General features: G+C 43.3%; 1 protein-coding gene across 3 annotated transcripts in view; it reads right to left on the bottom strand.

Annotated features, from left to right (window-relative positions):
* RAB30 (RAB30, member RAS oncogene family) overlaps positions 1-14976 on the bottom strand; it is an 80618-nt gene that overhangs the window by 40960 nt on the left and 24682 nt on the right. The window contains exon 1 of one of the 3 annotated variants that reach the window (XM_082682897.1): positions 9267-9443. The exons of the other annotated variants lie outside the window; for them this stretch is intronic. The gene's annotated coding sequence lies outside the window, so the exon portion shown is untranslated. Of the gene's footprint in view, positions 1-9266; positions 9444-14976 lie in introns of those variants that run through there. 3 annotated transcript variants of the gene reach the window in all.

The following is a 14976-nucleotide window of genomic DNA, read 5'->3' as shown; positions in this document are numbered from 1 at the left end:
GAATTAAGTCTAAATATTCAAAGTTGACCACAGGTGGCTGTCATATATAACCATCCATCAGCATATTTGATTTATATTCTCAGCATCTCCTGGTTTTGCTTCCCTATTCTGTCCTTTAGGATCAAGCTCTTACACTGTCCCTGTGTCCTTGCTGTGAGCCCTCTCCCCGACCCATATCCTTGATTAGCGAGGGCCCCAAGCTCCAGACCTGTCTTCAGTTCCGACCTGTGATGGTGTCCTCTCAACTGGGAGGATGACTTAGCTGAGGCACCAGTGCAGAACGACATACATTTCTTGAGTACCTTTGTGCCAGGTAATGTCCCAGATGCAGAAATAACACAAGATGCACAGGGAATTTAGGTTCTGCTGAGGGTAAGGGAAGAGACAGGGAGACAGATGAAGGCAAGACAATTCAAAGAAAAAGGCTATATACCTCTGGGGAAATTCAGGAAAGCCTTAGAGGAAGTAGCATTTCAACTGGGCCTTAAAGAGCTGCGGGGCTATTTCCAGGGTTGTGTGTTTTCCTCAAAACAGAGCGCCAAGGGGCGTCTGGGTGGCTCAGTGGGTTGAGCCTTTGCCTTCAGCTTGGGTCATGATCTCAGGGTCCTGGGATCGAGCCCCGCATTGGACTCTCTGCTCAGCAGGGAGCCTGCTTCCCTCTCTCTCTGCCTGTCTCTCTGCCTACTTGTGATCTCTGTTTCTCTTTAAAATAAATAAAATCTTTAAAAAAAAAAAAAACAGAGCGCCAAAATGCTCCTGCCCCTCTGATGGAAAGTAAGATAAACTGAGGAAACGCAGCCTCCTGCATGTCCCTCTAGGAGAGTCACACTGCCCAGCAGGAAGGCTGACAAATCCTGAAGTACAGAACCCTATTTAAGTGTGTTTAATCCAGCACCCCCAAACTGCCCACTAGTTCTCTGTTTCTTTCCCCCAGAGGCTCTATGTGGCATTTTGAGAAAGGTACTGGAAACAAACGAGAAATTACTGTTAACCTTTTAAAGATGTATGTTTGAATTTTAACAGGACCTCTCCTAGATAATATTTTAACATCAGATGCCTTTCAAATAATGTAATCAGCAATTTAAAAAATTCTCCTGGGGCACCTAGGTGGCTCAATGGGTTAAGCCTCTGCCTTCGGCTTGGGTCATGATCTCAGGGTCCTGGGATCCAGCCCAGCATCCGGCTCTCTGCTTGGCGGGGAGCCTGCTTCCTCCTCTCTCTCTCTGTCTGCCTCTCTGCCTACTTGTGATCTCTGTCTGTCAAATAAATAAATAAAATCTTAAAAAAAAAAAAAATCTCCTGGCACTTGGTCCAAAACGAAAAAGCAATGGGAGACTTTGCAGAATGAAGTAGCTGTCGAGACAGAACAAACTGACTCCTTTACTGTGAAGCGGTGTACAGACCACAAGCCTTTCTATCCAGGGAGGGAGGGAAAGAACGCATCTCTGCCAGAGTCCATTCCTTCTATGGAAGGATGTTTACACTCTCGTACAGCGCCCCTCTCCCTCTCCAACATGCTGACTGGGTAAAAAAAAAACCCAGACTTAAAAGCAAAGGGAATGGCATTGCATAACAAGCCGGCGAGGCATGTTTCCCTCCTTAATATTTACCAAACAGTAGTGCCCGCAAGGGACAAGGAGGAAGTGGGCATTGTATGCCCGTCTGTCCCCACTCTGGAGATGCAGTGCTCAATTCTCCAGCCTGTCAGTTAACAAATGTTTACTGGGAGCGAGGCACTGGGCTCCAGATACAGAGAGAAACAAGACAGAGTCCTGCTCCTGAGTCTGGCCTCACAGCCCAACAGGGAGGACAGGCAGGGAAACAAACTGCAATGCAGCATTCAAAGTGCAAGCAAACAATTCTGTAAGAGGTGAGTGCAAAATGCTAGCGAGGCACAAAGGCAGGCACTCCTTAATTCTGCCTGGGCTTCCGGTCAGAAGAGAAGCATGTTAAAATAAGAGGATTCCTCTTGGTACTCAGAAGATTGGAAAGGGTCTTTCCTGGAAAATCTCTCTCTCTACCTATGTATCTATCTACCAATAGGATTCTAGGTACGATTGAGTAGAATCGGGTAGGAGAGGGCAAAACTGGGGCGGGGGGCGGGGGGAGCAGCTGATCTTCCTGAGAAAGTAGCATGCTGAACAGCTGCATCTAATTTCACTTACTCCCAAAACCCTACAAAAATCCACTAAAGACTTCTTTGTCTTAATAACAAAACTGTAAGTTCAGGGAAAGAGAAGATAATGGTGTCAAATTTTGGAAGCTTGGGAAACAGATGAACACATAGTAACTGACAGCAGATGCAAGAAATCTGAATCCTAAACCAGACGCAGGGAAAGCTGAGTGTGCAGCTGATGGGAACCACGGGGTTCTCACCAGGCCCAGGACGGGCAGTCATCACGCTCCTAGAGCAGCGGGGCAGAAGCTGAAGCTGAAGAAAAGATGGAAAGCTGCTTGAAAAGAAGTTAAATCCTAGATCCTCCTCCTCAGTGACAGAATTCTGGAAGCTTAGATGCTAGAGAGCATAAAACAAAAATGTCCAGTACTTGTTTTAAAATAATTTGGGGAGAGGGGGTGGGAGGGACACAGATGAAACGATTGCTGGTGAAACTGGGTGACAGGAACATGAGGATTCATTGCACTGTCCTCTCTACTTTGTAATCTTTGGAATTTCATAATAAAAAGTAAGAGTGGCTCGGTCCAGGAGTACCCAGTATGGTTAACGGGGAACATAAAAAACACAAGGGCACTATGTCTGCTGAAGGTGAAGTGCAACAGTGTCCTAGTCCCTCTCCTCTAGAGACTTCCCTCTTGCCCCTCCCAGCAAAGAGATGGGAACGGAGGAAAACGTGAAGATGCTGCCTCAGGGGTTTCCAACAAACAGCCCACCCCCATCACACTTCAGTGAGGCCCACGGTTAATGATCTCCAGCCCACAGTCAGTTTCTTGACAGCTTTTTGGGTTTTTTGGACAGCTTCATGAAGATATTAACTCCCATACTCAATTCACCCTTTTAAAGTATACAATTCAGTGATTTTTTTTCAAAGATTCTATTTATTTATTTGACAGACAGATCAAAAGCAGGCAGAGAGGCAGGCAGAGAAAGAGAAGGGGAAGCAGGTTCCCTTTGTGAGAGGGGATAGCCGGATGTGGGGCTTGATCCCAGGATCAAGGATCCAGGATCCTAGGATCATGACCCGAGCCGAAGTCAGAGACTTTAATCCACTGAGCCACCCAGGTGCCTCAATTCAGTGATTTTTAGTATATTCACAGAGCTGTACAACCATCACCACTGGGTGGTTTATTAAGATATAACATTAAACTTTATTAAGATAAACTCACTCAATTTACTCTTTTAAAGTGTACAATTCAGTGGTGTTTAGTATAGTCACAGAGTTCTAAACCATCACCATGATAAATTTTACATTTTCATCACCCCAAAGAAAGCATTACCCATTAGCAGTCACTCCATCCATATACTGCCCCCGCCCCCCAGCCCACACTCCAGCCCCAGGCAACCACTAATCTATTCTCTCTGTCTTTACAGATTTGCCTATTCTGGAAATTTCATATAAATGAAATCATATACTCTGTGGTCTTTTGTGAGCGGCTTCCTTCATTTACCACTCAAGGTCTCAACAGTTGTTTTTGTTTTCTGTTTTTTTAACCTACCGTCTCCCTACCCCCCACCCTTAATTAGACCACACAGCCAAGGATCACATTCAAAGACATCTTGGGAATGCCTCTAATGAAGATACAGACCAGAGCAAACACACACACACACACACACACACACACACAACACACACACACACACACACGGAGCTTGAAGGAAATAGATACTATATATGAGGCAGGGAGCAGGGTGGGAGGGAAATAGCATTAATATTCTCACAAAAAGGAAATAAAATTATAGCCACGAAATGCAAATAGGATGCTATATAAAGGAAACACCAAGAAGACAAAAAAAGAGCTCTTGGAAATTGACAACTTAGAGGCAGAAATTTAAAAACAAAAACAGAAACAACAAAAAACCTCAATAAAAGGATTAAAAAATGAAGTAGAGAAAATCTTCTGGAGACTAGAATCACGAGACAAAGATTGGAAAACAGAAGCAGTTAAGAATAGTCTAGAGGACTAGTAGAGAAAGTTCAATATCTGAATAAAAGAAATCCCCAAGGGGCACCTCGGTGACACAGTCGGTTAAGCGGCAACTCTTGGTTTTGGCTCAGGTGATGATTTCATGGGTAATGACATGGAGCCCCACATTAGGCTCCATGCTCGGTGGGGGGGTCTGCTTGAAGATTCTTTCCCTTTGCCCCTCTCCCCACTCTCACATGTGCTCGCACTTTCCAAAAATAAATAAATCTTTTTAAAACGTAAAAGGAACAGAGGGACTGAGTAGAGACAGTCAGTGGAGGACCCCAAAATGAACACCACATGAAGAAACTAACCAGACTGCAGAAGTAGAGCTCAAGGGACAGACATATTGAAGTTGTTCATCACCAAAAACCCTCCTGCATTAAACGCTCTTTGGTGTTGTTGACCTAAATATTTTAAATATATGATTAGAAAATTTTCAAACATATTGAAAAGTAGCCCTTGATACTCATCATTAATTCAAAATATGAACATTTTGGCCTGTTAACTTAATCACTCCCTTTTCTCTACTTTTCTTCGTTTAAATGTTTTATAACAAATTCCATATCATGCCATTTCATTTTAGCGTACTTCAGAACCCACCTTTATATTACTCATTCTCTATCATCACAATATTATTATCATACCTAGAAAAACTAACGGCAAACCCTTGATATCAAGCCATAATAAAACTTCCCCAACATCTCTAAAAAAAATTTTTTTTAATATTTTATTTATTTATTTGACAGAGAGAGATCACAAGTAGGCAGAGAGGCAGGCAGAGAGAGAAAGAGAGAGTGAGAGGAGGAAGCAGGCTCCCTCCTGAGCAGAGAACCCAATGCGGGGCTCAATCCAAGATCCTGGGATCATGACCAGAGCAGAAAGCAGAGGCTTTAACCCACTGAGCCACCCAGGTGCCCCTGAAATGCTTTTTTATAATTAGACTGTTTTTATAATTAGAATTGTGTCTCCCCTGGCCCCCAAATTTATATGTTGAAGCTCCGCCCCCCGCCCAGTACTCAGAATGGGACTATACTTGGAGATGGGGCCTTTTAAATAGTAACTAAGTTAAAATGAGGCCTTCAAGGTGGTCCCTAATCCCACATGACTAATATCCTTACAAGAAGAAAACAGATTAAAACATATAGACACTGGGGCCACAAGGATACAGAAGACAACTATGTGAGGAGGGAGGAAGAAGGCAGCGACCATCTCTAAGCCAAAGAGAGACCTCAGGGAAAACCTACCCACCTACACCTTGATCTTAGACTTCCAGCCTCCAGCATAGTGAGAAAATTAATTTCTGAGGCACCTGGGCAGTTCACTTGGTTAAATTTGGTCCAACTCTTGATTTCAGCTCAGGTCATAATCTCAAGGTCATGAGATTGAGCCCTAAATTGAGCTACGTGATGAGTGTGGAAAGCACTTAAGATTCTCCCTCTCCCTCCTCTCTGCTCTCTCCCCAACTCGTGTTCTTTCTCTCTAATGTCTCTCTCCCTTAAAAAAAAAAAAAAAAAAAAAAAAAAAAAATTTTAAGACTTTATTTACTTATTTATTTGACAGACAGAGATCACAAGTAGGCAGAGACGCAGGCAGAGAGAGAAAGAAGGAAGCAGGCTCCCAGAGGAGCAGAGAGCCTGATGGGGTGTTCGATCCCAGGACCTTAGGACCATAACTTGAGCCGAAGGCAGAGGCTGTAACCCACTGAGCCTCCCTGGAGCCCCAATTCAAAATTTTTTAAAAATTAAAATAAGTTTCTGTTGCTTAAGCTACGCAGTATGTGGTATTTTGTTATGGCAGCCTTTGCAGACTAACACATAGACTAACTGAACCAAAAAGATTCAAACATTACACTGATTATAATTTTTAAGTTACATTATTTTTTTCATGTCACTGACTTGTTGCAAAAGCCAAATCAGTTGTCCAAAAATCTGCATTTATCTGTTCGCTTCCTTAGAGTGTAGTTTAATTTCTTCCATCTTTCCAATAAATCAAAGTTAGCTATAGGGGCTTGATTAGATTTAGGGGTCCATTTTTAGGTAAAAAGAATTCCACAGATAGTAACTGCATACTCTCTTTTTAACCTGCCCAAGAATGATAGGCAAACTTGGTTCAGACTCTTTTCTGACCCTATTGGTCTCGACCTTGTGCTAATAAAGCACCTGCTCGGCCCCTCCAGGCTGACTGTGTGCATTAGCTGATGGCATTCACTTCACCCCACAAGGAAGTTTTTGCTCTGACCTACTCCCTGATAGCTGGAAAAATGAGAGGTAGAGAAGACAGAAGAGTCCATTCTCTATGACCACACCCTACCAGATGCTCAGTGCCTGACCTACACTATGGCCATCAGATGCCCTAATAATGGTGGGCTTTAAATTTCCTAGGATCCACTTACAGCCTTGTCCACTGACTGCCCCATTAGGACTTTTGTAACCTCTAGGGAAGCTGAAGTCACAATATGAACCCAAATCAGCTTATTTTTAAACCCAGTAGTGGCACTATTGCCCTTTTCTTACAAAGCTTGCTAGATTTGTACTTGCTCCTTGTTTTAAAAAACTAACCAGGGGCGCCTGGGTGGCTCAGTGGGTTAAGCCTCTGCCTTCGGCTCAGGTCATGATCCCAGGGTCCTGGGATCGAGCCCCGCATCAGGCTCTCTGCTCAGCGGGGAGCCTGCTTCCTCCTCTCTCTCTGCCTGCCTCTCTGCCTACTTGCGATCTCTCTCTCTGTCCAATAAATAAATAAAATCTTAAAAAAAAAAAACTAACCAATATACTGTTCAGTAATATAAACATGAGTAGTTAAATCATTAAAGAAAAAAGTAAGGGAATGATCAACACAGAAGTCAGGATAATCACTGACTCTGGTGAGGAGAGAAGAGGACATGATTTGGGGGCAGAAGGTACAAAAGCAGCTTCTAAGGCACCAATAGCATTCCATTTTATAAGCTGAATGGTGGATGCCCAATTTTCTTTTTATTGTTCTTCTTCAAGCTGTAAATCCATTTTAGAACACTTTTCGGTATACCCAATAGTGTCCACAGTAATTATTCTTTGTGAGTAGTCCACTCTGGCTAGAACACAGGGTTTGAAGAGTAGAGTAAAAGGAGAGAAGATGGGAAATGGAGTTTACACTGAAGGCAAATGGCAGCCTGAGTGATGCTCTCTTGGGAGTCAAGGAACATTTATACCCAAGATCAATTAAAATGTCCTTCTCACAACCTATCCATCAAGAATGACAGAAAAAAATCCTTCCTTTTCCCTACTAAGTTACCTAGGGATGACATATCCAACGTTGTAAGCGTCTCACTGGGAAACATAATAATATGGTTTTGATGTATTTCTCCAGTGAAAGAAGAGCCTTAGGGAACACATCTGCCTCAAATTCTTAAATGACACAAAGCTGGGAGGGATGCTGAACAAATGTTTTAGATGACAGAACTGGGATATAGCTCAGTGAGCTGGAGTGACAGGTCAAATCTAGCGTACTTCATCACAACATCTAGCCCTTACTGAGAACATATGATATGCCACTAGCTTTACATAATTTATCCCACGGAAGTAAGTTGCCTGAGATCACAAAGCAAGTCAATAACAGAGTCATCATATGAAGCCAGATTTTCAGATTCAAATTCTAAACTCAAGTGAGGTTTCAACTACCAGCAATTAACTCTTAAAAAACTGAATCTTCTGTCACTCTCCGAGAACTGCCACTCACCCCCCACCCCTTGGGCATAAGCACCTAAGGAAAAATGATTAGATCAGACTCATTGCAGTCACTGATGTCACATTTGGGGACCCTCTGACAGCTGCCAGGAAACTTATATCTGCCCTGAAGAACAAGTCTGTCATCAAGAGTAAGCTGTGAGAGGATTCTTTCAGCAACTCGTTCCCAGCTTGGCTGTCTGCTTCCCCATCTGTATTGAAGAGTTTGTAAAACTCATGCTATACAGCTGCAGACAGGGGCCCCTTATCACACAGACTGCTGAGCTATACCCCTTAGCCAGCCTGTTGTCCACCTTCAGTTCTCTCTCGTCCTCAGGGCCACCGTGATTTGCTGGGTGTGTGTAGCCAAGAGAACGGCACAACCACCTCCAATGCACAGTCATATCCAATGAGCCATCCCGAAAGACAGCCAGAGAATTTTAATGAAAACCAGAAAACTCTCAGTCACTAAGTCCAACTGTAGTCCAGGCCCAACAGCCCCTCCCCCCTGCGGCCTAGAATCCCTGAGCCAGTTTCATCCCAAAGAGCCAAAGAGCAGGGAGGAAAATCCATTCTGCATTCAGCAACATCTCCCAGGGCAGCCACTTTCCAGGGTCGTTTAGGTGAGAGGCAAGGTACATGCTGATTACAGAGGACCCAGGGACCCTGAGAAGCACACGGTGCAGCAGCAACAGATCTGAGCCAAAAGATTATGAAACAGTCTATTTAAAAAAAAAAAAAAAAAAAAGCTTTTCCTTCTGCCAAAGCTGTCTGAACACAGCTGCATACAAGGCTAGTGAGGAATCTTAACAAGCTTAAAGGGACCGTATTTCAGATACTCAATAACCAAAGGTGGAAGAAACAAGGATTTTGAGCACTTACTATGTGTCAGGCACCCTGATCTCATTTCACCTTCACTAGGAGGAGGCAATTATAAACTTCATGTGACAGATAAAAACACTGACGTGGAGAGGTTAAATAAGTTGTCCCAAGTGACCTAGCTGGCAAACAATCAAGGCCCCAAGTTCAATACGGGTGAGGCTCATCAGGAATAAACTCAAAATTCCAACCTGTCCTGCCTCATAAAAAGAACACTCGTTTCTGAACATTAACTATGCCTGGAACTCAACTAACATTTCTGTGTGTACTGTATCATCTAAACCTCACAGCGATCACGTAAGACAGGGAGTCCTTATTATCCCCATTTTAGATGAGGAAGCTAAGGCAAGAGGTCAGGTAACTCAGCCAAGGTCATGACACTGCCAAGATATGAACCAGGTCTACCTAACTCTAGAGCCCCATGTTAGAACACTCACTCTTGACAATTGACAGGAGAGTCACGCAGGTCGTCCTACTGACGAGACAAGCTGCATGAAGACTTCAGCCCCCCCCCTCCCCAGCAGGCTGTCCCCGTTCCAGGGTTACCTTTCAAGTCATCCAAGCACTCCTCAAAGGGGGGACAGAGTTGCTGGCTCTGAGAAGGCTGACAGTGACATCTGTACCTTGCTATGGACAGGGAGCTCTGTTAACACAGCACGGGTACAGGAGAAGGCTCCCAGCAATGATCCCCAGATGCCTGTGAGTGCAGAAGCTGACAGCTCCTTTCTGCAGGCTCGGCTGCACAGGCCCACCCACCTCACGGCAACTCCTCCCCTCCCCAACAGCTCACAGGCCTAGTTTGTATTCTTAACGGTAGACCATGTGCCTCCTCTTAGAGCAACCGTGATTTCCCAAAGGAGACGACTGTCTAGACAGAACATCCCAATCCATCTTGACAAGAAATGGGCCACACAATGTAAGGTTTGATGGTGTTTTGGGGGTCTGTGTTCAGCACCCCAACGAAGGCTCTGGGCCTGGTACCTCTGGGTTATCAGACTGTAGCATCACGCAGCACAACAGCTGATATTCAGGGTTAGAACTGGCTTCCAAAGGGCGCCTGGGTGGCTCAGTGGGTTAAGCCTCTACCTTCAGCTCTGGTCATGATCTCAGGGTCTTGGAATTGAGTCCCGCATCGGGCTCTCTGCTTGGCAGGGAGCCTGCTTCCCCCCTCTCTCTCTGCCTGCCTCTGTGCCTACTTGTGATCTCTCTGTCAAATAAATAAATAAAATCTTAAAAAAAAAAAAAATAGCTTCCCAGCCAGGCAAGTGATACCCGAGAGAAGATGCAGACATGTCACCCCAGGCTTATGGGTCAGGTACTCCCAGGCACACCACAGGAGCCATTCCAGTAATTAGGTTCAGACTTGACAGAGCTCTGCTATACATGTTTAGAATGAAGTGCCAGGCTTGGAGGGAGACCAAACACTAATATGTGACAGGTACTATGGCAGGTACACTCACAGCCAGTATCTTAATTCATATTCACAACATCCAAAGAAAATATTCACAACATTTCATGAGGTAGATAGGACTGTTTTGTTTTGTTTTGTTTTGTTTTGTTTTTTTGGTCTAGGATAGCTTTTCTTTTTTATAAACTTTTTCTTTTTTAGTGATTAAACCTAACTTACTGAGGTCATAGACTTTTTATTTTAAGATTTTAATTATTTATTTGACAAAGATCATAAGGAGGCAGAGAGGCAGGCAGAGACAGAGAAAGAAGCAGGCTCCCCGCTGAGCAGAGAGCCCGATGTGGGGCTCGACCCCAGGACCCTGAGATCATGACCCTAATTGAAGGCAGAGGCTTACCCCACTGAACCACCCAGGTGCCCCTAGGATTGCTTTTATACAGATAAGGCAACTGAAGCCCAAAGAGGTAACATAATTTGCCCCAAATCACACAGGGAATGGCAACTTCAGAATCAAATCCATTTTTTTAATATGATTCCAACACCCTTACACCCAGTCAATCACACGCTATTTATTTATTCTGCAAATATTTATCAAGTACCTTCCAAGGGCACCTACAATGCCACTTAGAGAAAACATGGTTGCTAACATGAAGGCCGGTGTCCAGTCACCAAAGAACTTACGTTCTCAAGAAAAGCAGGGCAGATCTGAAAGGAAGGTACAAAATAATGAGATTAGGGCCTTTGATGAGGGATCAGAGCAGGCTTCTCTCAGGAAGTGGTATCTGAGCTGAGACCTGAGGGATGAGAATGAGCCAGCCATTTGCAAAGCTATGCAGAGAGTGCAGGCAGAAGTTACAAGAAGTGTGAGGGCTGGCTGCCAGAGAAGGCTTGTCATGTCTAGAGAACATAAAGGCCACCAGGGACCAAGGCTGAATGAATAACACGGAAGAATATTTGAGATGACGCAGGGCCTTGCTGACCACAGAAGAGTCTCAATTTTGTTGTAAGGGCAATGAGAAATCAGAGAATAGTTTTAATTACAGGACTGACATGATCTGATTTGGGCTTTTGATTTTGTTTTTGTTTTTAAGTAGGCTCCATGCCCAATGTAGAGCCCAAGGCAGGGCTTGAACTCACAACCCTGAGATCAAGATCTGAACTAAGATCAAGACTCAGACACTTAACCCACAGAGCCACCCAAATGCCATGAATTTGTGCTTTAAAGAGATAACTCTAGGGCGCCTGGGTGGCTCAGTGGGTTGAGCAACTGCCTTCGGCTCAGGTCATGATCCCGGACTTCCAGGATCGAGTCCCGCACTGGGCTCCCAGCTCCTTGGGGAGTCTGCTTCTCCCTCTGACCTTCTCCTCTCTCATGTTCTCTCTCACTCATTCTCCCTCAAATAAAATAAAATCTTTAAGAAAAAAAAAAAAAAAGAGAGAGATAACTCTACTTGTTGTGGGCAAGGAGGGGGCCGGAGTTAGGAATCGGAGAGGGATCTGGTGACTAGATTGGGGTGATGGTAGAAGAGATGAATTTTATATTTGGAGATAGGACCAAAAAGAGTAGCTGATGGACTGTTATGTGAATAGTAAAGAAACAAACTCCTAGGATCCTAGCTTGACTAACTGGGTAGAAGGAAGTACCAAGCATAATGAGAAAGACTAAAGGAAAAGCCAAATGCTCATGAGATAGTCATGGATTTTACTCTTTTTTACACTAAAAAGAAAAAAAAGAGTAGATCTAGTTTTTTGTTTTTGTTTTTTTTTTCTGGGGAAGCTGTAAATGAAAGGTTTGAAGCTGCTCAATCTGGTGAAGAGCTGCTGAGAATGAAAAATGGAGAATAAACATCAAGAATCTAAAAAGCTGACCTAGGAAACAGCGATTCCACGTACTTCATGTGGCCATCCACTACTAAGCTGGAATCCACAGGTGGAAGGCAGACACAGAAGTTCAGATGGATGTTGGATGGAGAAGGATAGTCTTGTGGTCAGGGCTGTGGAAAGGGGAAAGAGCTGCCTCCAGGTGGCAATGACTTCCCTGTCATTGGAAGTGTTAAAGAATAAATCAAATGACCCCGTGGCTGGATGGTTAGCAATAAAATTCAGTAATTGGGTGGGCAAATCCTTCTAAGCCTAAAATCCTTCTTAGCCCTAAGATCCTGTGGTTTTAAGATACAATCTTTGTTAAATCTGACCATTAGGGCTGGAGTTTTCCCAATCAGGCAGAACTTCCTTGATATGTCCTACCTTTTGAAAGCAAAAGAACAGCATTAGCTTATTTCAGCCACTATAAAGTGACTTCTAGTTTACTTCTAAGTGTCCTACAAGATGCTGGAAGCATAGGATATACTGGTGTACACTTATATAGTTTTGTAAAAGGCACAAGCCATCAACCAGATATCCAAGATCTACAATTTATTAGCTCTGTGACCTGTGGCAAGTTATTTAAATCCTCTTGAGTCTCCATTACTTTCTTGGAAAAATTGGAAGACTGAAAGAAAGAAAGAAAAGAAAGAAAAATGGGAAGACTAATGCTTAATTTGCCGTGAGGACCAAAGTCCACTACTGAACCATTACAGCAAGAATAATAATGATAGGGGCACCTCAGTGGCTCAGTGGGTTAAGCCTCTGCCTTCAACTCAGGTCACGATCTCAGGGTCCTGGGATCGAGCCCCACATTGGGCTCTCTACTCAGCAGGGAGCCTGCTTCTCCCTCTCACTCTGCCTGCCTCTCTGCCTACTTGTGATCTCTCTCTCTGTCAAATAAATAAATGAAATCTTTTTTTAAAAAAAAGAATAATAATGATAACTAATATCTATCGAGTCATTGCTATATCCTAGTATGTGCTATGTGCTCTCTGTACATTTTTTTCCACTTAATCTTTACAACCCAGGAGGCAGATACCACTGTTATCCCTGTTTTAAAAAGTAAAGATTTCTAGAGGTTAAATAACTTCTCTAAGAGTCATATAGTTAGTAATTGCTCAATGGGGGGGGGGGGGGACAAGCAAACATCAACAAAAATGAAAAGAAAAAAAGATAAAAAATACATATTTAGATAGAAGTTTAGTTATTTTAAAAATGTAACCTACGGGGCGCCTGGGTGGCTCAGTGGGTTAAAGCCTCTGCCTTCGGCTCAGGTCATGATCTCAGGGTCCTGGGATCGAGACCTGCATGGGACTCTCTGCTCAGCGGGGAGCCTGCTTCCCCCTCTCTCTGCCTGCCTCTCTGCCTACTTGTGATCTCTTTCTGTCAAATAAATAAAATCTTTAAAATAAATAAATAAATAAAAATGTAACCTACTGTGGAACTTAACAATCAATTCACTGACTAGACATTTAGTAAATATTTATTGAACGTATAAATGAATAATTGAATGATTAAATGATTCCAACAAACACATATTGAGTTCTTACCAGGTACAGCATTGAGAAACTAGGGTAACACAGAATTTACATTAATTTCATTGAGCGGTTGCCATTAAAAACATTATCTTCCAAACACAGATAAATTCAGATATTTATCTATTACCCATGAAGAAAGGTCCTAAGAAAAGTCATTCTCAGACATACCGACAGAAGCCAGAATTACTGCTGTTCTTTCTTTGGGAAGTTCAATGTTAGAGGGGTACTCAGAGTAGTAGCTGAAAACTAAGAGCACACAAATAGAAACCAAGGAAGGAGATAGTCTCATAGAAAAAAAGAAAAAGCCTTCAACAGGAAGCAGAAATATCTAAGAAAACAAGGGCTTTAGAAAAGGCTGATTAACACCTAGGAGTTTGCTTATGAACTTCCCTAGAATTGTGGCATTGGGATGAACGGGTTAGAGAGGAAGAGGAGTTTGTCTTTTAAGAAGTTTGGTGACAAAAAAGAGGGAGAATAGCAGCCTGGTGAGGAGAACCAGGAGGATGACTGCTAAGGAACCTAAGGGAAAGGAGAAACCAAAGACCAAGGATACATGGAGGAGAAACAAGGAAGAAAGAGAAGGACCAGACCCAGGAAAGTCAAGAGAGGCAGGGTGGAATGCAGAGGGAAGAAGCTATCCATGGGAAAGGAGAGGTCATCTTCTGTTCTGAGACAGGAATGAATAAGGAGAGACTATCTTGGATGCACATTGTGCAAATTACTCTGAATCAAGCTGGATAGATCCCCAAACCAATCAAGTTAGGGAACACCATTTTAGGCTTAAAATGATATTGATTTCTTTGGGCCACTCATAAATAAGTTGGTATGGAAAAAGTCAACAATCATTTGGATATAAGTTCCACACAAAAATCAGATTCATTGATGAGCACCTGGGTGGTTCAGTTGGTTCAGCGTCTGCCTTTGGCTCAGGTCATGACCTCAGGGTCCTCAGATGAGTCCTAAATAGGGCACCCTGCTCAGCAGGAGGTCTGCTTCTCCCTCTCCCTCTGCCCATCCCCTATGCCATGCTCTCTCTCTCTCAAAATAAATAAATAAAAATCTTTTTAAAAATCAGACTTATTGAGATGTGCTTATATTCCATTTCTTTGGGGAGGGAGGGGCAAAGGGAGAGGGAGATGGAGAACCTTAAGCAAACTCCATGCCCATCATGGAGCCTGACATGGGACTAGATCTTAAGACCCTGAGATCACGACCTGAGCTGAAATCAAGAGTTGAATACATAAATGAACTAAGCCAGGTGCCCCTAAATTCTGTTTCTTAATCTGGGTGCTGGGTACATTGGTGTGCTCAGTTTGATAACATCATCAAGCTATTACACTTACAAGTGTACTTTTCTCTATGTATATTATACATCAATAAAAATTTTTTATAAACTAGTTGTTAACTTAAGAATCACCACTCCTTTACTTGTTAGTTTTTTAAA

Source organism: Mustela nivalis (genome assembly GCF_964662115.1).
Source record: "Mustela nivalis genome assembly, chromosome: 9".
Taxonomy (NCBI): Eukaryota; Metazoa; Chordata; class Mammalia; order Carnivora; family Mustelidae; genus Mustela; species Mustela nivalis.
Note: the sequence above shows the minus strand (reverse complement) of the source record. Positions and strands in the feature narration are given on the sequence as shown.